We start from the raw sequence: 23,934 nt of genomic DNA, 5'->3' as shown, positions 1-23,934 counted from the left end.
CACGTCCCTCTAATTTTCATAATCATCTGTTGCTGGAGGTTGATGCAGCTTCATTTTTGGTTTGCTGCTCTCTCCAGCTGTGCTTAATAGTTGCATTACACTAATCTGCAGATAAATACTGTGTTACCCCTCCTCTGCAGTTCAAGTTAGGAAACTGTTCATCTAGCAAACTGTGACAATACCAGCAAAGCGAAAATGTCTCTGTCCTTGGTCTTTGTGTCTCTTTAAGGCGTCCATTTGTCTGGAGTGAATCTGATCATTTTCTCACAGAATTTATTGTCAAGAACATTTGACATTAGCTTTATTCCAAACCCTCCCAGTCCATCCTTGACTTTCCTTTAGCAAAGAAACATAATCTCTGGAAAGCCTCCATCTGTAAGGAATGTTGTCTCAGCATTTCATGTGACAGCTAAGCAATCTGGAGCTCATTACTTCCTCCTTTACTCTGTACACTCATGCAGCAACCATGCTCCATCAAGCATACAAAGCTTCTTAATTTTCATTAATATAGCTCTTTATGCACAGTTTACTGGAATTTGTAAAGCAAATTCCCTCTCCCACCATAGTTTTTCATCATCCAGTTCTGTTTTCCTTGGCTTTAATTGTTAATTATCCACCAGGATTTGTTCTTGGAGTGTAGGGGCTGTGTCCACTTAATTGAATACAATAAAGTATTGCATTCTATGGAGAAATCAGGAATACAGGGTAGTAGGATAAAATGTATATCTTATAAAATGTGGGTTAAGAGTTTTGCCCACAGCAAAGATTGTTTCTGTAAAAAGTCTCTACAGTCACGTCTGGTGAAAAAAAAAAAGAGAATTACATTGATTTTAACTGCTGTTTCAATTGCAGCTACTATTTTAAAAGTATATGACAGGTATGTCCTGGATTCTCAGAAATGTAATTTCTTTCTCTTGTATCTGAATATACCTCTGTGGGGCCATGTCTGTTTAGGCTGTATCTTCTATGATGCAAACCAAAGTTTCCTGAAAGTGGTATGTCTAATGGTATTAATTAGACAAACTAAACTAGACTATAATTGAATGGAATATTTTCAGTTGGAAGGGACTTTGATCATCTCGAAGGGAAAATGATCATCGATTCTAGCTGCCAATTTAGCTTCCATGCCATTTTATACTTATTTAGTGGCAGGTTTGGAGGGTTTCTATCTATCTATCTATCTATCTATCTATCTATCTATCTATCTATCTATCTATCTATCTATCTATCTATCCAAAACTATTTATTATATGTATATATATATATGCTGTGGAATGGTGTCCATGTCATCTAGACTTGTGCTCAAATTTGGTTGATTTTGCAAATCAAGGAAGTCAAATACTTATATTTCATGTATGAATGAACTACATATGACCATGGTGGATGGGTGGTGGATATGAACAAATAGACAGCAGTGCTTATAAGTGTTATTAAGTAACTCAAGCGAGCAAACTCATACCCAGACTCTTTCAGAAATGCATGAAGCCCTGAGCCATCCCCTGCACCCATGCAAGGTTGTGATTTCCTATACATGATTTCCAGAATGTAGAAATCAAGTGGGATCTACAAGAACATTGATTTGGACTCTACAAGTTTTATGTGCACAATGGCCATATTATTAAGTTCTATTTCATTATCTCAAAATTGATTGAAGACATACTTTAGGAGTATATTCGTATTATTTGGTAAAATTCCTTGCATAAAAATAGATATATTTGAAGAATTTTCCCCTTCAGCAGCCAGATTCAGAAAAAAAACACTGTAAACCTGTAAGTCATCAATCTTATTAATATAGACTTTTCTTTGGAGGGATACAAGTGTCTTAATAAATTGCAAATGCATGTAGTTAAGTTAAATAAAATATTTCCAGTGTGCAGTAATTTGGCTGTAAACAGAACCACATTCTTATAAATCAGCCCTAATATTCATGGCATTTTCATTAATGTGCTTATAATAAATATGGTAAGGGAGACATAAACACATTAATAATACACGTTGCACTTAATAGCTTTCACCCTTGGAAATTCTTATCTAGCTCCTACAAAAGTCAATGGAAAAATTGTGCTTGAATGCATTTAAAGAAAACTCGAGTCAATGTATGAAAAAGCACATTCAACATAAAAGGGTTTAACTACTGAACTATTGCTCTTCCTTTTCACTGCCTTTTGTTTCAACCATGACAGATCTGTTCTTGTTCCAGGGACTTAATGAAAACAACAGGAGTAGTGCAGTTTGTATTTCTGATGTGGTACCAAACAAGAAATTCTTTTTGAAAGTACATAAATACTAAGTTTTTTCTCTTAGGTATGTTTCAGATATATAGAGAAGTAACTGATGTAAAATGCCTATATCAAATGGTTTGACCTACTAAAAGCAGCTATATTTGCGGTCCAGTTTTCAAAAGTTAATAAGATTTATTTTAGCACAAGCTCTGAATAAATTTTTACTTTATATTCTATGTAAGCTTAAAAGTTTCTTTTTGCAGGTATGGTCTCTACAATGGCCCACTCCTCCCTCACCCCCACCTCTCAACAATTTAGCAGTTTTCCTAATGGTATGGCATAGGCTCCAACATTTATTTCTATAACATTCTGCTTTTTGTAAGAGCTGTTAAGAACATTTCTTAATAGGAATGTGTATAATTAGATAGAGTGGATTAAAAGTTCTAGTAGTTAAGAACTACTTAGGTGTTCAATAAGTGCTCATGTATTTTACAGAAATTGCATGGAAATTGCTGCCATTATCACGTCTTCATCAAGCCCACTAAGGGACATTTTAATCATACCTGTCTTTCCTCTTCATAAAGGGTTACTTCGACCAGTAGCAATGTGACAAGGAGAAATTTTTAAAAGAAAATGAGTTACTTTTCAAAAGAAAATGAGAACTGGAAACCTGAATAAAAGGTAACCCATTTTTTTTCCCTGGAGGAAACCAGAGCAACAAATAAGAACTCGAGCCCTAACTTTAAACCCTTGTGAACTCTAAATGAATTTCCTTTTGAACCACATTTATGTTTATCTTGCCCTCTGGATGCAGACAGAAAGATGCATTTATTCTCAGGGGTAACTGCCTGAAGTAAGGAAACTCTATAATATGATTCGTTTCATACCTCATTGACCTTGAATAAGGCAGGACACTACATGAATATAATGTAAATTTATTCCAGTGTTTGACACCTACTAACACAAGTTTACTGGAGGGCAGGGGAATCATATACAAGAATATCCTTTGCTATGACAAGGCAAGAAATACAAACAAGTTGAAGGAAGTACATCTGAGGAGTTTTGTTGTCAAGTATCAAATGACAACAGCAACAACAGAGCTGGAAGCTGACACAAACAACATAGATTTCATACAAAAAAACTGAAATGTGAACAGCTTGTACTGATTGTTTGCATATGATTTCAAAGCATGCTAGAGAGTTTTTCCTGCAGAAAGGAATATATTTGTTTATTTTTACTATGTATAATTGTTTTAGTAAAACAAGCTCTGTCAGAAATTATTTTTGCAGCAAAATCATGCTAGATTTATGCTAGACCATACTAATAAGTCTGTTGCCTAACTAGGAAAACAAACAAAAATTAGAGGCATTTTTTAGAGAAATCATACTCATTTTTACTAAGAGAGGATAAGGGGCTAAAGAGCCTATGAATATTGGCAAAGGAAACAACAAATAAAGAAGCTGTGTGAAAATATGGACTTACTTGCAAAGAATATACCTTTAAGTTGTTTAACTCACAATCTGAACTGTAGGAAAGCAGAGGGATGAGCCTTGCAAGAAGCCAGGGAAGTGAAGCAGTGACCAAACCTGAGCAGATTTTGGCATCCAATAACTCAAAATAACACACCATCTCTCCTGTCCTGAGCACCTGTCATAAGAGGTGGACCCCAAATCATGGGATGTGCGGGCCCTGGATATTCTATGGATATTTTTAAGGCTGAATCATAGACTGTTTAACTATGCTGAGAGTAGTTTTCTAATCTCTTTACAGGTGATATAGGGTTATGATAGAAAATTATCAAAATATCAATTATCATTTTTATGTGAACTGTATGAGGAGACAGGTGAATTTGAATCCTGACGTTGAAAAGAGACTGCAGCAGGAGCTTAAATTAAGTCAAGAGTCATACATGAATATTGACACTCTTTCTGAAAGAGCTTTTTTGACCCTAAAATTAGGAGGCTATACAAATTATAGCAATCTGCATAATTAAAGGCATAAGAGAAAATTGAAGGTAACAGGCAGAGCTATGGTAGAGTTTAGAGAGAAAAATAAAATAATAAATGAGACATTAATATGAGATTAATGTGTTAGATCTCCATTCTTACTGTGAATTTACCTACAGGATTTACCATCTACTGTTTTCTATATGGCATCATTTTCTATTGAACAAATTTTAGAGGTGAAAATGTGAAAATCTTGAGTGATGTTTAAATAACTGAGAAAAGCATTACATTGCAATTTGCCACTTATTTTTTAAATTTATATGTTCTTTAAGCAGAAATGGTACAAAAGGGTTTGCTAAGAAAGACAAAGATTATGTGAAAGTATAGGTCAAAATATTACATCCAATCCAGGAAACATACATTCTCTTGGAAAAATTCTTCTATTTGTAAAAATATCCAACTCTGCAAATCTGTCTGGTGATTACCTTCATATGCTGAATTTCTATGCTTATCTCACTATACAAAAGTTCAATTAAAAAGGAAAATAATTCTGTTTTCTGAAGTTATGAAAAATGCAGTGATTTCATTTTTTAAATTTAATTTGTAAAATAGCTTATTATGTTGATCTAAATCTAAATCCTACAAATAGGAAAAATCAAAGACACCAAAATCAAACCTAAAGACTGAATTTCTTTGCTAAACTGCAAGTCCCTTTCTACCAACATAACCATAACAGAGTACATCATATTAATACAGTATAGTTGTACTGTGTAAATAGTGTTTATGGAAAATATAAATATAAATGTATAAAGTAAGTGGTTTTGCTGAAAAAAATCTAATTTTTAAAAAAATGTTACTGCATAATATTAAAAAAATAAATGCAGGGAAAATATCACATAACAAGTAAAAGGTGTTCCCAATTTAATTAAATATTCTTACATTACTAAATCTGCATACATTTCCCTCATGGTGAAAATTTTTAAATTAAAACAGTGAGCTAATGTAATATCTGCTAGGTAGCAATGAAAAATAAAGAAATAGAAGTGTTTATCAATACTTCCACAGAAGTGCTTGTCTTTAATCCCAAATGGATTAATCTTTACAAGTTTGTCCAGCCAAATAAAAGTGTCTGATTTCTAAGCCAAATAAATGATTTTAATTTTTATATCCCCTAGGGGATAGGAGTTGGAAACTATCTAGAAATATTGCTATTTTTGTTGGGAAATTTCTACCTGTTCATTTAATTTTTTTCATTTGAGATTCTGTATGAGGAAAAAAAAACAAACATTCTTCATACCCTCCAAGATTAGGAGAGTAAAATTATGCTATGCTAATACTTGCTTGTCTCTGGGGATAAAATACGAGTTTTCATTTTTTATGAATTCTTTTTCCGCAATAGGACACTCCTTTTTTTCTTCTGTCAACTTTCTTTTGGTGAGGGATGCTGCTGGGAGCTTACAGGGACCTGCCCCAGCAGACCCCCTCTCATTTGCACCTTTGCTGGTGGAAGCCTCCAAAGACCATATCTCCCTGAATTTTGCTAAGCCTGTTTTTATTTTCCCCTAGTCCTATTTAGCCAAGTGATTGTTACTTACATTGTTTATAACATCTGTCACCAATTCACTGATATTGGTGAGTTTTTCACAATTCCCTCAATCTATCCTTGGGCTCACTTTAAATAATGATGTCATTATATGAAAATAATAATGGTGTTTTCCTCATTAAACCTGCCCTTTCAGTCCAGAAGGCATCTAAGTTATGTGTTGACATGATGGCTATGTTATTGCAACATATAACATGGAACACTACACTAATGGTACACAACAATAAAAATTAAAACTTAAAGTATACACAGGCCTTAAATTCATAGATGAATGTGTGTTATCTCAAATAACAAGATATATTTTGATTTTCAGGAGAAGTTCATACTCTATCTGCTTCACAGTCACTGTGAAATCTTGGTGGGGTAGCGTTCCTCCCCTTTACTTCTTAGACTTCCAGTTTGTGTGTAAAATAATTTGACTAGAACTGTATGTCTTAGAGCATATGTTACAATATTTTTCCCCTCTTGAACCAAAGAAATGCTCATCTCGCTTTGGAAGGTGGAATGTGCTCCAACCTGAGCTTTGTCTATGCGAGCAAATCCTTTCAGTGCAACAACAAACAAAACTCCCTAGTGTATGTAGCCTTCAACAGGTGGGAAACACCAAGTGGACTCACATGTTTTTTGAAGCAGAGTATGTCTTTTGTTGTACAAGGACAGTAGTGATTTGTTCCCTGCTTTAAGATGAGAGTAATAATATTTCCAATCTCACCAAGCTTTTATATCACAGTAAATGAATGAATATTTAATGCACTCAGATGCCATGGTAAAATATTCTCATCTTCTGCCTGCAAATAACCTGACTCAGAAAATACAATTTGCTAATTAGGTGAAATTATACTTCCCCTAGGAAATTTGTACAAAAAATCTTGCTTGATGCCAAAAAGTGCTGATCTCTTGCCCATGACTTTTTGCTTCATTAAAAGAAAGAATCATAAAGTACACGGTCAGGTTGAGTACTTTGGGATGGATTTCTGGGTGTAAATGTCTCCAGTACTGACAGTTTTAAATCTCTGTACTGGTTTTAACTGTGGTTTAAATTTCTTCAGAGCAGCTTATGTGTTGCTGTGTTTTAGATCTGTGACTAAAATAGTGTTGATAACACTAGGGGTTTTAAATGTTGCTGAACAGAGCTAATGTGGAATCAAGGGCTTTTCTGCTTTTCACATCACCCTGTCAGTGAGTAAGCTGAGTGGTGTGCAGGAACCTGGGAGGGGACACAGCCAGGACAGCTGCCCCAAGTGATGAAAGGGATATTCCACAGCATTTGACATCATGCTCAGTATGGAAAGCAGGTGGAAGGAGGAGGAAGAGATGTTGTTTGGAATGATGGTATTTGTGATGGGCCCTGCTCCCCCAGGGATGATGAACACCTGCCTGCCCATGGGAAACAGTGAATTAATTCCTTGTTTCACTTTGCTTGTGTGCACAGTTTTTGATTTCTCTATTAAACTGTCTTTTTCTTAATCCACTAGTTTTCACACTCCTACCCTTCTGATTCTCTCCTTGATCCCACTTCTGTAGTGGTGGTAGCTGAACAAGCAAAGGGCTGGGATGTCTGCATGAGTTAAACAAAGATGGTCTACTTAAAAAAAAGTGAGGAGCAGAAAAACTAATTTTTCTCTACTTCTTTGATATCACAGTGCTCCTATAGACTATGCAAAACTCAGCAAGCGATGAATTTATAGGGTTTTTTGCCAGCAGTTTTCCTGTTGAAATATTGAGAAAACAAGCTGTGATATTTTTTAAAGAATTATGTGTCATCCACAATCATATAGCTTAATTTTTGTAGGTCAACTTTGTAAAGAAAGCCATTCTTACAATGTCATGGGAAATGTAGCAAATATAGGTGGAATCAAATGTCAGAGGTTAGTCCTGGCCCAATTTTTTTAAAATCTGTACTCAGAGATAATCAAAAGCCCAGATCTGTTCCAGTGACACATAAACTGAAAGTATAATTTAGAATAAGGAATCTGAAATGTAATTTAAACTTCTTTAAATCTTATAGTTTACAATAAAGCCTCTTCAAATACTCAGTATTTTGGATTCTGAAGTGTTTTTTTTAATGCAAGAGCTTTGAAGTTTAGATAAAAGATTCCCTTCCAAAGAACAGACTTATTTCTCTTCATGAACTATATAGCATTGGACACTGTACAAAGTAGCTTATGTATAAATAAGAGTCCTTTCCTTGCTGAAAAATAATAATTCACATCCATGATAAAAGCATGCATGAGTTGCACCCTTTGAGTTGTATTCAGCAGACAGAGGGAATTTTTAATTCTATTGTATTAAGCACTGGTTGATCTAATTTTGAACCATGCAGAGTTTTGATTGACTCTTTTAATGAATAAATAACTCTTACTGATGACTTCATAACATAGCATAGATAAAGCTAAATTGCTTCTGTGAGACAGCTCCTATTCTTAAAACACGGGTGCAGGTGTCTGTTCAATAAGGTACCACTACTGATGAGAAGAAAATAACAGTTTTGTTTTAACAATGTGGAAATTCTGTTGAGAAAGTAAGTCTGAGATGTAAATTAGACACAGAATTAAATCTAAATTCTGTCAAACTGATTATGATTACTACCTGTCTCAGTTCCTCTTTGGATAAAATTACATCAAAAAAGACAACACTGATGGATTTTTTTTTTATGAGTTTGCTATTGTGTCTGTGATTCTGAAAAGAATTATTTGTTCATTTTAAAAGGAAATCCCACCACTAAGGATGATTTGTTTTGAACAAAGTAGAATTTAAACAAACATGATTTATGTGACACAAATTCAATAAGAATAAGCATTCATTTTTAAAAGTTAGTGGATTCCAGTTTGAGCAGGCAATCTTTACTTTCTGGATGTGTGTTTTATCATGTTTCCTGTTTATAGCACACAACTACTGCAGAAGTAAACCTTGCACTGCCACAACAAATGATCAAAGGACACTGTCACTGTGAAGGTGCTACTAATATTGGGATGTATCTTGCAGGCTCACACTGCCACCTTTCCTTTCATGAGCCCACAATGTGGCCAGTTTTTCAGCAGACCAAAGAAGTATTGAGAACTGCTTCACACCAGTAGCTCTTCTCTTAGGCTATCAGTGTCACTGAGCCACAGTGACTGCTTATTTACATAATAACCATCTCATCTTGAAAAGCCAAGAGTAGCTAATCACAAACATGTAATTTGGGTCTTCTGACTTGCAACCTTACCCCTATCTGTTGGATCCAAGCGTTAGTTTCACATGAACAGGAAGGACAGTCTGTTTTACAAGTCAGGTTTCTTTATTTGAACAACGCAAAGGGAACCTCAGTCCCAGAAAATCAGTTTGTAGTTAGTGTTCAAGAGTTCCCTGGTATTGCTGTATTCCAAATGGCTAAAATTTTTCCACTACATTCTGACATTTAGTGGTATATGAAAGTGAAAATCCCTATCATCTTCCACTGGAGAGGAACATGCTCTCAGAAAACATGCAAATAATAAGACTGGGAAAAATTGTTAAACAATTCAAATGCTTCTGTATTGTGCTGTTGAAAGAGTTATATGGTTCATGTACAGGATGCATTTCTACATTTTCTTTTCTTGAGTACCTTCTAAAGCATTTTCATGCTGTGAGTTCAGCAGAAAAGGTGAATGTTTCATAAATGCAATATGTAGAGTAGGATAGCTCATAATTTGAGATCTTTTCTTTGAGTTGACTATGGAGCTGCTCACATGCTTCACACACTCTCTTTTTAAACATTAGTTTATGAAATTCAATATTCTAAAATGAATGTTAATGTTTATAAAATATGACAGATACATTAGACCATGTATTCAGATGGTCTGTGTTGACAGAGTTGCCCTGAGCTCTAGGTAGAACAGTAGTTTAAAATAAGCTTGTTCATAAAAGATAAAAGTATTTACTGACATACCTTTTGTATACAAATTAGTTCTTTCCTGCAGTAAAGATATCAACCCATCCAGACCATTTGAATTTTTCAAGAGCTGAATCTCATTGAGGTTTCATTTAATAGATCACTGACTAAGCACCTTTGCTCTGGTGGTGTACAGAGGATAATGTAATGGTTAAAAATTCACAGGTTTAAAGTCCTTGGTAAAGCCTGGCATAAAATATCAACAAAAAGGACAGTTGTTGACTTTAGCTCCTCACAGTCATGACCATTTAAGCTCTTTTGGGCCAGTCATCACTACCTTTGAGTGCAGAGATGTATCTAAATGCTGTTAATCAGAGATATGAAGTTACCATGTGGGTGTACTCCCAGTATTTGTCTTTACATGTTTGTCTTCAACTGTCCTGCCTGGAGGGCACAAGCAGAGCTGAACTGGCCACCCAACCCTGCTACCCTTTCCTAGGCTCTGCTTCAGCTCAGCCTTCAGTACCTTCAACCCCTTTCTGTGGTTAGGCTTTCAAGTTTTTCTCTGGACATACTCATGGAATAAGCAAGAATCATGTCTAAGACTGGTTGCATGGACCTGCAGCTCGTAAAAATTTGTAGATCCAATGAGGTTTTGTAATTCCTTATGAAGTCAAATACTGTTTCATAATTGAACCCTGGTACACTTTGAGAAAAATTTCAATCCAAATTGTAAATCCACAGTGACCCTAAAGTGAATCATCCCATTTCTTGTGAAAAATAAGGTTTTGAAAGGTCAGGTAAGAAAATTACCGTATCGATTAAAAGTCCAAAACAGCCTAGAAAAAAAATAGCATCTGTCTTCAGTATTGGATGTGAAATAGTGTAAGGAACATACAGTCAGAAGCCATGATAAAGTTAAGAAGATCCAATGATCTTACATAGTCATCATATACTATATAAAATAAGTATTAGTGTTGCCCGACAGAGAGACACGAAACAACTAGGTTGTTTAGTGCGGTGCTTTATTGAGGGCCCTGGGGTCTGAGGACTAGTGTCCAAAGTCAGAGCCCATCTTACCCCCTTTTCGACAGGTTTTTATATCCTTTACAAAGTGATTTACATACAATAGTACAATAGTACATATTCTTCAAGACAATACAGTTACGTAAATCTCATAGATATTATTTCTATAAAGTCATAAATTCTACACGCTTGTCTACTCAAAACTATAGGTTACCCCCCTTTAATCCCCCTTGCTTGTCATCCCACCACCAGAACCCTTTATCATTGATTATACATTAACCTTTATAATTTATTTATTTTACTGTGTTCTGCATGCCCTACTAGATCCTTTAATTATTTATTTTGCTGTGTTCTGCATGCCCTACTAGATTCTTTAATTATCAGTTTGTGGTTCTTAGTACATTCCCAGGGCCTGCTTGTGAACTGCTGCTTTCTAAGCCTTAGCATAACTACTGCTATTGCTATATCTACATTAGCTCTTTTCTTGTTATTTTCGGTATCATTAGCACTTCAGATTGTAAAAACTTTTTCTCTTTGGCATGTTTCTATTGGCATCAGAATAATATCCATTTCTGTTTTTTCAAGAAGAAATGTACTGTATTTTAAAAGGGCTTGATATGGACACTTAAGAAAATTTTTAATGAAAATGGTTACATTTTACCATGTAAATATGCTACTTGATTATAATGAACATATTTAAATGTGGAAATACCATCTTCTGCTTTACTGAAACATGTCAAGCTAAACAGAGACAGAGATGATGGTTTCTTGTGCTAGATGTAACATCAACCAGTGTTTCAATAATTCTCATTTCTAAAATATAATCTCCATCAGGTTTGCTTTGTTTGTCTTCCAGCCACTGAAACGCTAGAGACAGATTTTTTTCATATGCTCCCTCATTACAGAAGGTGCTAACACAGTTGTTAAGAAAAACAACAACACAAAATATTTGATAAACTATTTCAGAAAGCAACTGCAATTAGACATAACTGATGTGTTTGTAGGATGAACTAACAACCCCAACTGATATTGAGGAGGGAGGTCTGAGAAACAAATGAAATCAGGAAGTTACTGAAAACAGTCTGCCCACAACAACTGTATAGTTTATTTATTGATGTCTGACTATTGTGAACAGGTACAGGCTATAAAAGAGGCACAGAGCCAGATGTTCAGCTTGTCCTGTTTCCTGTTGCTAGGGCCAGGCTGTCATCAGAACCAGAATCAGCTTTTCAGAGTTCACTTGTAGTTTGTCTGTACCACACATGAGCAAAGATATCCCATTGTAAAGTGTGTTGCTATGCTCTGCAAGCATGGGCATAATGAATGCACCACCAATCAAAAAAGGTTTTTACCTTTTTTCACAGAAAAAGATTATTTATAAACCTCCAAGAGCAATTTTTTTCTTACTAATCCTTTAAAAAATGTGATTGTGACTGGCTACTTTAATTGCAAGTTAGTGATTACTCTTGCTGAGGATTAGCATTTAGAAGTGATTATCACTACAGGTGAAAATACACACATTTATTTAAAATTAGAAGCATTTAAAAATACTGTATAAACATATTTGCATACACTGTGTGTCTAAAATTCTAAATATCAAAATGCAAATGAGGGAAATTAAACCAGAATCATCCTACAGATAGTGTTCAAGAATTTTAGTAATTCATATCCTTTTGGCTTAAATGTCATACTAAAATGTTTTGATAATGCACAAAGCTGTAAAATGCCAAAGGCTCATTTTGCAGCTATTTAGTGGTATTTAAAAGTGTTTCACTATAGCAAAATCAGGGCGTGGAACAAGATAGAAAGGAGAAATCATGCTTGTAGCATTTCAGTTCGGATATGCAAACTCAACCCATGCTGCAGTTATTTAAAAGGCTGGGGTACCATGAATCAATTCATCTCACAGAAATCACCCACAAAGGTGTAACTCTTCTTTGAAACTGCTTTCATTCTAGCCAGAAATCTTTTCCTGGACTGTAGGCTTTTTAGACGTACTGTGGAAACAAGGAAATATCTGTCTCTTCTGTCTGCTGTCACATACAATACTGTAGTAAAATGACAAAGCATTCCACTTTCATATCATAAGGCTTGCCATATTTTTTTTTGACATTTCAGAGAAGAATTTTATTGATGATCTCATGAAATATCAGTTTGCATTCCAGTTATATCCAACGATTGAAACTTCATCAAAGTCACCTAAATATTAGATTTTTATAAAGTTAGTTTTGTAAGCTAATCGTGTAGCTCTTAACAAGTAATCCATTTTAAAAACCATTTAAACATTGGAGAAAATGGAAAGGGTTTTTGCAATTCAGTCTAGCAATTCACCTTTTGTATTTCTGCATGATCCAGTAAAGACACAGACATTACTTTTCTAAGACAATGCTGCTCTTGGTAGACACCAAAAAACCCTTAGTACAAGAGAATCTAACAAAAATTCCTTATAAAATTCTTTTCACAGTATCCTAGAAACACTGTCCAGCACTGTCACCACTGTATTCCATTGTCTTCAAACTATTCTGCAATAATGAGCAGAATAGAAACTTTAAAGAATATTGAAAGTTCTTTAAACCTGTACATTCAAAACCACTAGTGAATTCTGTATGGTATCATCCATAACTGGATAAAGGTCTAATAGGAAGACAACAATTAATTTGCACTAATAAAATTTTAATTTCATCACAGATTTTTTGTGTGCCATTCACGCCTTTTTCTGTAGCATCTCCACATATATTTTTAAGAACTGAACTGATAAACCTATAGTTATATCAGTTTATTTTTGTGCACATTTTCAGATAGATCAATAAGCTAGTGCTCCTAAATTGTGTATTGTTATTGTCTGTTTAATACACTATTAATAAAGTGTGTGTGTGAGTGCAAAAGAAAGAGGGAAAGGAATGAACGCGTTTCAAGCGCATGAAAATTTTAGCACATTTAGTACGTATTTCTATCACCAGCTGACAAATTTACATAAATCTTTCATGAATGTTAAATTGACAGAATATATCTATAACAGGTAAGAGGAAAAGGAGGCCATCACCACCGGCTGCTGGTGAATAAGAGCACATTAATCTTTACCATCAGGCTTTCACTGGGAGACAGTGATGAGCACCTTGCTGGGACATCCAAATCCTTTATCATAGTCTGTCTCCAGCAGACTGCGCAGCACTAGCTGGTCCCAAATTTTAGTGAAAGGTTTAAAAGTTTTTATACAGCAAGTTGAAGAGATGCATGAGTTTTAGGTGCAGGGAGCTGGGTGAAGCTTTGGAAATATTAATTTGGTAGCATGGTACAAAAGGAAGGGGGTTGTGCAACTGTGATGTACACAGGGCAAGTGATGGAGTAAGATTTTCATGATGTCATGAAAGGTAGGGTCCTGCCTTTTCTAGAGGAAATGCAAGTGGAGGACAGAAAAGCCAGGCTAGGTTGTGCACAGGAATCCTCTATACAGCATGAGAACTCCATAGCAATGACATGCTTGTTTTCAGTCCCCTCCAGGGTCAGAGATCCTCTTTAAAGGGCAGGTGAGTCCCTCAGGTGTCACTGAAGGAGTATATGTAATAAATCTAGGATAGCTTGAAGATGTCATTCAAGACTGAAGAAGCTGGATGAAGGGCAAAAGTGGAGGTACTTTTCTCTCTCCTTAATCCCACTTTTTATGGCACACCTTTCCCCCACTACATGCATTCAGACACGTGGTGTAAAACATTTGAAAGGCGTCCTCCAGATATTGGATAGTCTTGATTATTTTTTCCCCTTTCTTCAGAATATGCATAATCCCTTGTGGATGGAAAAGCATGGATTTGCTCTTTGATTTCCAAGACAGAAGACAGTTGAGATTAGGGATGAGAAAGCAGCTAAATATGTATATACTTGTTGTAACAGACCAGCTGGGACTCAGTTTCTTCATGCAGAAAAAAGTCCATTCTTTATTCCCTTAAAGTATTTTTATACAGTTTTTACAGACCTCATGTTGAACTGCCATTGGCTAGTGGTTTTCTTGCCACCTCACTCATTGGCTAAAAGGTATTTAGTGTGTATGTGCTAAAACACTCTCATTCAGATGTTTACGTATCTTCTTCACTGATTCTAATGGGACAGATCTCCTGTTTCTCACAGGTGCAGACTGCTTTTCTTACCAAAATAGTTTGTTGTGTTAACTGATTTTCATTTCCAAGGTTGTTTTCACATGGGAACTCACAGGCTACTGCTGGCTACTGCTAGTTAGAGTGGCAGGGCCTAAACCATGTTTGATGAGACCTCTTTCTAATAATAACTTTATCTGTCTGCAACACATACTAATTTTGCTGGAGGGGACCGACTCTCATCCTCACTTGCTTGGACTTCATGCAACTGGAACAATAGTGTATTCCTGTCTAAGCAAACTGGACAAATGTGCTGGTGTTGGAAGGAGAGGTATGATATTTTTCATTAGAAAATGTGAATAAGAACAAAAATCTAATAAAAAGCAAATATGAACAGATCTGATTGGAAAAATCTGCATTATTTTAAAGCCTAATTTTAAAAACTGATCTCTTACTTGCAGGCCTCAGGTCTCTCTGACTATAACTCCTCGGGTGAAAACTTAAATTTTATATTTGTATTGGTTAAATAGCATAATTTAAAAGTATATCTTATGTTGATTTATAAATTTATAAAAAACAGCAACTCCAATTGGTCTGCATTTCTTCCAATCTGATATGTTCATATTCTAAAACATTTCTCTCTAAGACATCAGCCAAAAACATATTATGTCTAGAGCCACTAGCTTGAAGGAGTCACCTTAATTCCTTTTTTGGCCCTTTCTTGTATCAGTACTATAGAGAGCAGATATCTGTACTGTTCTTGCTGGCATCATTATCTCCTGATGAACACTAACATGAACCAGGATCACACTTTTTCCCTCTTATTCTGTAGTGTAGAAGTCACACAAGAGATTAGTCACTTGGGATTTACTAGGTGGATAGATAAATAAGCACACAGAAAATCCAAATTGAAAGCTTCAAAATATTAAATCAGAAGGATTTTCCTTATGAAGAGGAAGGTTAACTAGGTCTTTGACCTCTGTGTTGTGTCTGTATTGTACTTTGGAATGGAATGTGTGCCAAGAGTTTATTATTGACTCTCTTAGTTGCTTTAACACTTATTTCCTGCTTGGCTACTACCAGGAAATAATACCTTGTTGGTGTAAATTGATCAGGCAGCTTGAAAGTAAAGAATATTTTTATTATAATTCAGTCTTTTGAGTTATGATGTCCTCTATCTTCATCCTATATTCATATGGCAGATATGACACTACAGTTCTTTGCTGTGGGAGTGGTGAGGTGTAACTGGCCCAGAGAAGTTGTGGATACCCCATCCCTGGAAATGTTCAAGGCCAGGTGACGATGGACACACAACTGGCACCAAGAACGGTTTCAAGTATCAGTATTTTATTATTTCCCAGTACAGCCTTTCATACCCTTTTCCCTCACATGCCTAACACCTGCATGCCCTTATACTCTTTTGTGTTTGGTCAGTACACATCAGCATTCTGTGCTTCTTCTCCTTCAGTGCTGTTCACCACCTTACACAGCTGCACCCCATGAGGGATGAGGCTCAACCACTGCCCCATTCCCTATGCCTCATAATCTCTTCTCCTACAGCCAGGTTAGATGGGGCTCTGACCAACATGGTGGAAAGTGTCCCTGTCCATGGCAGGGGGTGGGAATTAGAAGATATTAAGGTCCCTTCAAACCCAAAGCCTTCTATTACTCCATGATTTTATGATCTTGACTGAAAATAAATAGCCGTGTGCAGCCACTGGGTCAAGCCTTGAAAATTAAGGAGATGTACTCATATTAACTTGGGTATGTAATAATATTAAATGTGGAGGATGCTCCAGGGGGAAAAAAGTCTATTTCTACATAACCCTAACTCAAGTATTGACAGTTATTTTGGCAACTAATAACATGACCAACTCCGAAAACATTAGGAAAGATCTGTGCACCTCTTCTTCTGGCAATTATCAATGCGAATTGACACTATAATTTTGAGGTCCTAGCTTATGGGTATTTTCCATGGAATAGTGGTCATAAGCACCCTTTCCAATACCTCTTAATCATATTGAAAACCTTTAAACTGTGAAGCACTGATATTGTTGCAGTGTGCCACTGTGCCACTAAGCTCTTCAGGTCTGAATTTAAAATATGTAAGTGAATAAAAAATCACTGCACGTTGTAGTACAAAATAGCCAGAGAGCACTGAAAGAGTCTGTTACGCTTCTATGAAAACACAAGCACATTAGATACTGCACTTCATACCTACACTAAGATAAAAAGCTCTATCTCAGAAACTAGCATTTCTAGAGCTTGTTAAATCAGTGGCTTAAATGGGCAAAGAAGTATTTTCAAGTTTCAGGTAACTCTTCCAAAGTTCTTTTGGAAGTGTTCTAAGCAAACATCACTGAGTGAAAATCAGTGAGTTTTGCTTTCATCACATCAGAAAAATGTCACATTCTGTTTCCTCTTTGGTTCTTGCAACACAATTGAGAAACTAATAAAAGGATAGAGGAAAGCAGAATAAGTGTCTGTGATCATACTGCAAGATAATTCTAGGTCAAAAACCTGCTAAATAATTTTGAACAGGATTTGGCATCTGGGGGAAGTGTTTCACTGCATGCTACTGATTACCAAAACTGTGCAGAAGCAAAGTACTGAAATATCCGCCCTCAATATTATTTTGCTAAAATAAGAAAAATGCAGACAATCTCATGTGGTGGTTGGAGAACAGGTAACTTCAGCTAACTTGAAACAGCTCCTTTGGAACAAAATTGTAACCAATTCATTTTGGGAAAATGTTTCTGATGTTTTTATCACTGCAGCAGAGATCATTTGGTTATTGTGTTTGTGAAAAGGGAGTGGGCACTACCACGTAGATATCAATCAATGAAGTTTCCTTTTCCCTTGCAGTGAGGTGATAATTTATTTGACCCTGCCAACCACTCCCTCTGTTAGTGCCCTAATACACCTTAAACCAAGGCCATTTAATATGATTTATCTAAATGACTGCCTATTTAAGAGCATCTTCCTGCATGGTGTTGTAGCCCAAATTTAAGAGATGAAACCCTGTTTCTGGGGAATCACATCAGGTAGATAAAATTTGGCTGAGATGCCCTCAATATTATCCAACCCTTACAAATTTTATACTTCATCAATCTGATTATCCATTTTTAACTAGCAGTATCAGCTAACAGTATTGTTTAAAATTTGTGCTGCTATTTTTATAGTATGAAGGAGTGAGTAGGATGTAATGAATCCTTAAAAAGGCAGATCAGCTAAGAATAATTTCCCTTTGAGCCACTTGTGCAACAGCCAGGTTTCACCAGAAACAGAAGGGAAAGAGAATTATTTCTTTTGCTTGAGACATAAGGTATTTTTCTCTGCAAAATTAATAAACAGGAGAACACTTCAGGCATGTGTTTTGAGCTGCGCATTTTGTTAATTACCCCTGCCTTCCTCAGTTAGAATGATAAGCAAGAATGGGTGAATACTTACTTAGCTTTGAGAGTTCCACTATGGCTTTTTCTTTTCCTTCTGTTACCAGCACATCTTTTTGTTCCAACACCTCCCAGCTGCTTCTTCCTCGCTCTGTATTCTAGTCTCTGACTCTTTTTTCTTCTGTCTAATTAATTTTGAATAAATCAAGCTTGCAAAATTTTGTTAATGAAGAAGGTTGAATTCATTACAATCCATTTAAAAAAACCCACCAAAAAACCTTTGAAGATTTCTAGTAGAATATAATGCTGTTCTTCTGGAGCAAAGACATAAGGTTAGTTAAAGCATGTATTTTTCCCAGGATGGGACACTCTTTATTGATTAAAGTTGAATATTTAATGTTGAGAGTTTTTTAATGAATTCATGAGACATTTTTATTTATTATTTTTTAATCCTTTCCCTTGAAGTCAAATTGCTTATATTTTTTTTCATGATTGCTAGCAGTGATTACTAATAAGCTTAAATGAGAAGATTTGTGGAAAACTGAGCTAAACAAATTCTGGAAGCTACAATGTCTATGTCTGTATGTAAAAATATAGTAAGCATTCATTTTACTAGTAGTTCTGATATTTTTCTAGTGTTGATCCAAACTGAGAAAGTACTTTTTAAACTATTTTATCTTTGAAAAAGTATGTTCACCTCAGGTGGCATCTAAAGTTGTTTTAGCATCCTCTCAAGATTTGAGGTATCATTTCCTGTGCAATTGAAATGAATGTCTAAATATTCATTGACTTTCGTAGAAATAAACCTTGTTCCACATCTATATTAATTCCTTTAAGATTTTCGTTTTCTTCTCCCATGTCTGACATATTCCAAGGAAGATTTTCCTTTTATTTAAAGGAATTATGATTAGAAATGCAAGTAAATATAAAATTATTTAATTTTGAATATGTAGAAGGAAATTGATTGTGCTGCAGAGCATCAAGACAAGACTTTTGCACTCAACATAAAGTTTAATCTACGTGTAAGTGATACAGACATCCTGAAATGTAACTGCATGGAGAAGAATTGAATTCTTATGTAATTAGTGTTTAAATATTAAATCTCTTTTAAACTGAGAAATAGCAAGAAAACAGATAAGCAGCTCTAGAAGCAAGTCACTTATATAAGTAATAAGATGGATTTGACTGATCTCCTTTCAAAGCATGGCAAAAAAATTAAATCTATTTAACTTTTTTTTTACTTTCCTGAGTTAATCTAATAACAGAAATCTTATCCAAATTCCTGACAATTGAAAGTGTGAAATAAAGGGCCTTTTCAAAACCTTGGGGTTTTTTTGGTTTGGTTTTTTTTTTTTTTTTTTTTTTTTTTTTTTTAACATACACACACATATATAAATACAAAGTCTTACTGTATTTTTCTATAGAAGAAAACTTTACATAGTCTTGCTTTCTGTGTGCATAACAGTTGATCTCAATCAGAACAACCTGAGCTGGATTTAATAAAACAACAAAAGTCCTATAGGTAATTAGATTCCTGGAAGTGTGATGAAGTAAATGGATGCAGAGAGGGGAAAGACTCAGCAAGGGCCCAGTGCAAGCTTTGACAATATTAGACATGAAATGATCCAAATGGAAGAAAATCTCAGACAAAAATGAAGCTCTGGAAAGCTCTGAGAATTTCTTAATTATCGAAAAAATCAACCACAAGATATAAAAATATCAGAACAATTAACTCTGATAGGTCTTTTTGTTTCTTCATTAGCAACAACATGATGAAGAGGACATGACAATTTAGGGATTGAGCAGGGACAGTCAGACTAAGCAAATGAAATAGAAATCAGAATCTCACCAAGGATAAGTATATAAGATATTATTTTATGTTGACTTTGGTCTTTCATAACACCTTCTGCTGAAACAGTCATGGCTGGAGATTTTTTGTTCTATTTTTCTTTTTTATCCTCTTTATTGTGCTGTCAGTATTAATAAATCCTGAGGCATTAAGTTTCAAAACTTAGAAAAGACCTTCAAATAGTTGATTAGACCTGTGAGAATACAAGTGTTACTGGCAAAGTTACTAAACAAGTTTATTTTGTATTGATGTAATTTTCAATCAACCTAATTTTCTAGTCAGAAAAATTTACAGTATATTCCACTCTTTCTACACCATGATGTCATGATTTAGGCCAGATGCAGCTATTAATGCTTGACACTGCAATGTTGTACTATGCTAGACCTAAATTTATTCAACCTGAAGCTCTCTGATGTAGATGTCTATAGAGGTTTGTAGATCCTCATAATTGTTCTACATATTCTCTGCAAATGGTCTTTCTTGATGTGAAAGTCCAGAAAAGGCCTTGCCTGTTTTGGGTATGACTATCACTCATGATGGATTTACATATCAGGATGGGTATGTAGCTTGGAAACACTTTATATGTTTGCTCATTTTGTAATCAAATTGGAGTCTTCAAGCCTTTACTATATAAATTTTATTTAAATAATTTTTCTTGTCGCATATTCATACAATATCTTTTCCAATTTACGGAGGTAATTCTAAGCTCCAATCCTGTCTTCTAACATAAAAGAATTCCCACTTTATTATGCTTTAAAAATACAAAACATAGCTACACAATCTTGCAGATAATTAAGAAGGGAATAGTGAAGTGGTAATGCAGACAAATCACATCAGAACTGTATTTGGTAACATCCTCGTTTTTCATAGTGAACTAACCATAATTGTACTCTTAATGTACTTTTCCTATGAATTTAGCATCTACCTGTTAATGAGTGGTTTAACCAGAAACATTTCTAATTAATCTGTGCTATTTTCTTCTGCGCTTGAAGCCAAAAATTGATTATATTCACAACAGTATTTCTGGGAATTTAAACTATTTCCCAAAATGTGATTCCTCTCTTTTCAGCTGTATAAAAGCTACCATTATGGGCTCCTGATGCTTTTCATATCTTTCTGTGTTGAAAAGCAGTCTAAGATTTAGTCTTAATCTAAGATTTCATCAGCCACTTTTGTGACAAGGTCCAGCTGTATGTGTGACATATTTCTCTTGTCTGCACACTGTGTAACCTTTCCTTTTCTTACCTGATGCTGTCAGAGATGGTAACTATGTTAGCTGTATGTCAGCAGGTGACCTTTGTAGTGAAGCCTGATTTGTAAAGAATCAGTGCTTTAGCTTTTTGGGGGTTATCTGTTATTTCCCATTGGAGTGATTAATGTCTGAGTCTTTTCCTTGGTATTTCTTGTACTTTCAGTGCTTTGATAGTGTTCAGTTGTTCTTGATCCCTTGTTGCTGTGTACCATTGTGAGCTTTGGATTTTATAATTTTATCTCCAAGCACATATTGCTGTAAGGTTTTGTTTGGCTTTTGATTAATTACTCAAAAGCGGTGATTACATTAATTTGGATCATTTGCTTTGTAGCCTGTTCTACTGTCTACTATTTATAATAAAAGTTAAAACTGTTAAGCATCAATCATTATCATCAAGTCCTTTTCTCTGTAGGAATCACATACTTAGGAACATCAAAATTTCCTTGGATACACTAGATCACAGATCAGCACAATAATAACTTTTTTTTCTCAGTCATAACCCAGAAAAAACATTGATAGTTGGACCTATTGGAACTATTACCTACAAGGTAACTTTTCCTACACAGCCTCAGCATAATTTCAAAAAAATTGTATTCTTCTGTATGAACATTCTAGTTGTTATCATTCAGTCAGTTGTTTGTTATAAAATCTAATTTATAGTATTGGACTCCTAGTACTTCAAGGTTGCTGTGCAATACTTCTAGGTCTCCATTTTATTTTCATATAATAACCATTATAAATCAACTTTCAAATATTCTGAGGCACTCCTTCTTTTTCATCCCTCCTTAAATTTTGATTTTGTGTTTCCACTTTTTCCAAACTTTTGATAAGGATATTGTTGTTTATGTTTCTCTAAGGACCTTTGTTATTTTAAATGAATAATATAAAGGCCAACTGTTATTTTAAAGGTCAACTTTAACACATCATCCAATATGGCCATACATTTGTTTGATGATGATTCTACACTGCCACTGAGTGGGGCAAGAACAAAAATGAGCCTCCTTCCTGCTTCTCCAAAGAATTCATTGGGACTACTCGGCCAGAGTCCTCACATCTAGGAATAACTGGTTAGTAATCGTTCATCTTTGTACATTTGTTTACAAATAAGAGTAAAATCTACAGAAGAAATAAGGAGAGAAGGCATGATGGAAGAACACTTTCAATTTTGATTCATTACCTATGCAAAAATTGCATGACTGATTTTAGACTCTGGTACAAAGACAATTTTTGGCTGTGTGAGAGTTGATAATAAAATATTTTTTGTTCCTTTTGAAAATATGAAAGAAAAAGCTGTTCAAATGTAAACTATAGCTTTTTAAAACATTAACAATTTGGGAGTTCAAATGCAAAACATTGAAAGAGAATGCTCTGATGTTCTGAAGTGCTTAAATATTAGTGGTTTTTCTGTTTAAATTGAATCCTATCCAACTTGATACTTTGGGGTTGACTTTGAAATTAAAATACCATTTTTTCTGCTCAAAAATCTATGTGTAAATACTTCTATATATGCAAATACTTCTATCTTGTATTCCCATTAAAGGAGTATTAATATCTAAAAGTGTCAGGAAAATTTGTTAATTACCTATTAAGTTTGGATCCAATTGCTGAAACTCGAGGAAGATGTGAAATAAAGAAAAACTTCAGTCTGCAGAACCTGAGTGCTTTTCCTTGATTGTCCTTGTTGGTATGGATCTGTTGGGAAGTTCTGGGAAGGGAGGGGAGGGGAGGGGAGGGGAGGGGAGGGGAGGGGAGGGGAGGGGAGGGAAGGGAAAGGAAGGCAAGGCAAGGCAAGGCAAGGTTGAGGCTAAAATGTTGAGTATGTCTTCATGACTGGGGGCAGAGCACATGAACAACTGCTTAATGAGACAAAAAGTCAGGATGGTTTCAGGGAATTACTGACACTCTGCCCTAATGCAAAGCCATCTGGTCTGGCTGATTGATTCAGCAAAACTGAGACTGGAATCAGGTGCACCCATAACATCAATACAAAATCAGACAATATGACTGTTCATATATCTGTGGCCAGGTTCCACACTAAACTCTATTTGACTTCTTCTTCTTGCAACTGCCCCCTTACATTAGGCACATATTCTAACTTAATCATTTCTGTGCTGAACTATTATGCGGAAAGATATCTTAACTGTGAAATCCTATCCAGTATGCCATTTAAGTCATTGTTTGTTTTGAATATTTGCCCACAAAATTTAGGGGGAAAAAAGTGTACCTCCAGCACAATTTATATTTTATTTGATGCTTATTCAAATGAGTCACAGACAACTTTTTTATCAATATTCTTTCCTCTATTTTTTCTTCATGCATTTTCCTATTCCTCATTGCTCTTATTACTTTCTTCTTTCCATTTCTTTGAAATTTAGGTTATGTTTCTACATTTTATACGATTATTTATTTGCATCCACTCATTTTTTTTCTTCCACATTATTTTATAAAGTTGTACTGTGAAGGTAATTTCTTGAATTTGTGTGAAAAGTCTATTCAAAGAAAGGTATAATGGAAGAAGACATCAAGTGCCTTCCAGACATGTCTTTCTGTGACATGATGAGATTATAAAGACCCTTCTTTCCTCAGTTTTGTACTGTCTGTGAAGTGGTTTGTTTGATGTTATTTACCCCTTCACCCCTCCATGACAGAGTAAATTGAAAAATGTAAATTAATTACTGACAAAATTAGGAGTTGTTGCAGCAC

Source organism: Catharus ustulatus, chromosome 2, assembly GCF_009819885.2.
Source record: "Catharus ustulatus isolate bCatUst1 chromosome 2, bCatUst1.pri.v2, whole genome shotgun sequence".
Taxonomy (NCBI): Eukaryota; Metazoa; Chordata; class Aves; order Passeriformes; family Turdidae; genus Catharus; species Catharus ustulatus.
This window is presented reverse-complemented; position numbering follows the sequence as displayed.